This window comes from Agrilus planipennis, unplaced genomic scaffold (assembly GCF_000699045.2).
Source record: "Agrilus planipennis isolate EAB-ADULT unplaced genomic scaffold, Apla_2.0 scaffold339, whole genome shotgun sequence".
In the NCBI taxonomy this organism is placed as follows: domain Eukaryota; kingdom Metazoa; phylum Arthropoda; class Insecta; order Coleoptera; family Buprestidae; genus Agrilus; species Agrilus planipennis.
Genome location: NW_020439690.1, coordinates 202,932 through 204,274, shown reverse-complemented (window position 1 = coordinate 204,274; position 1,343 = coordinate 202,932). Strand labels below are relative to the sequence as shown.

The 1,343-nt window shown below is 36.8% G+C and overlaps 1 long non-coding RNA gene across 2 annotated transcripts in view; it reads right to left on the bottom strand.

Annotated features, from left to right (window-relative positions):
• The window catches only part of LOC108742292, a 6,257-nt gene extending 4,914 nt beyond the window's left edge, over positions 1 to 1,343 (bottom strand). The window contains exons 1-4 of one of the 2 annotated variants that reach the window (XR_003232104.1): positions 1,266 to 1,343; positions 951 to 1,041; positions 637 to 727; positions 7 to 535 (exon numbers count right to left, since the gene is read on the bottom strand). This is a non-coding gene — a long non-coding RNA (uncharacterized LOC108742292). Of the gene's footprint in view, positions 1 to 6; positions 536 to 636; positions 728 to 950; positions 1,042 to 1,265 lie in introns of those variants that run through there. The other variant, XR_003232105.1, reaches the window with a different exon arrangement.

The following is a 1,343-nucleotide window of genomic DNA, read 5'->3' as shown; positions in this document are numbered from 1 at the left end:
AATATATAAAAAAAGACAATTTTTTTATTTTTCGAATGGTGCATCCCTACATCGAAGGTTTTTGTAATTCGACGCCGGTGGGGGACGCGGGTCCCCTGTCCGCGCGTGGGACCATTTTTAGCGGGATTGTATACCCCCCAAGTGGTAAGTGTCACCTTTCAATGACCAGGAACTATCTTCCAAGTAGTTAGAAGTACCTTACAACAACTGCGATCGCCCTTCGAAGGCTTGACTTGTCCCTTTGCAAACAGAAATCACCTTCAAGTTGTTTAAAAATGATCATATCTGCGGAAGATGTGGTACAAGTACCACCCTTTCGCTGATAGGATCACCCTCAAACCACTTGAAGGTGTTCCTGTCCGCAAAGGGACAAGTCTTACCTGCGAGGGGCGATCTTGGCTGTTGAAAGGGACTTCTTACCATTGGAAGACGGTTCCAGCCATTGGAAGATGACCCTCACCGTTGGGAGCTATTCGCACCCGTTAGAAATGGTCCCCCGTTGTCCGCGACGATGATCTCCCACGATGAGATGTCCCTGCAAAAGAAAGGAGAATATTAACCTACATAAAAATCAAGTAGAAATTAGAAAAAGTAAAGAAAAGTAAATACTAAAAAAACAAGTAATTAAAAGCTTACCTCGATTGAAACGCGTCCTGATGTCCTTGAAGTGGTCCAGGGGTTGGTGACGAACTTATGATGATGGTTCATGTTCCTCCAGTGGATGATTCTGTAAAAGGTTCTCAAATTAGTGAAAGGAAAAGAATTTACAAGGTGAAAGTAAATAAAAAGAAGTATTAATATACATAAAAAAGAAAGGAAAGCATTAAAACAAGTTACAGTAAAAATAAAGAAAGAAAAGTAATTAAAAAAAGAATTTAAATAGAGATCAAGTAGAAATTAAAAAAGGTAAAGAAAATAAATACTTAAAAAACAAGTTATTAAAAGCTTACCTCGATTGAAACACGTCCTGATGTCCTTAAAGTGGTCCAGGGGTTGGTGATGAACTTATGATGATGGTTCATGTTCCTCCAGTGGATGATTCTGCAAATGGTTCTCAAATTAGTAAAAGGAAAAGAATTTACAAGGTGAAAGTAAATAAAAACAAGTATTAATATACATAAAAAAGAAAGGAAAGCATTAAAACAAGTTACAGTAAAAATAAAGAAAGAAAAGTAATTAAAAAAAGCATTTAAATAGAGATCAAGTAAAAATTAAAAAAGGTAAAGAAAATAAATACTTAAAAAACTAGTAATTATTAAACTCACCTCGATTGAAACGCGTCCTGATGTCCTTGAAGTGGTCCGAGGGTTGGTGATGAACTTATGATGATGGTTGATGTTCCT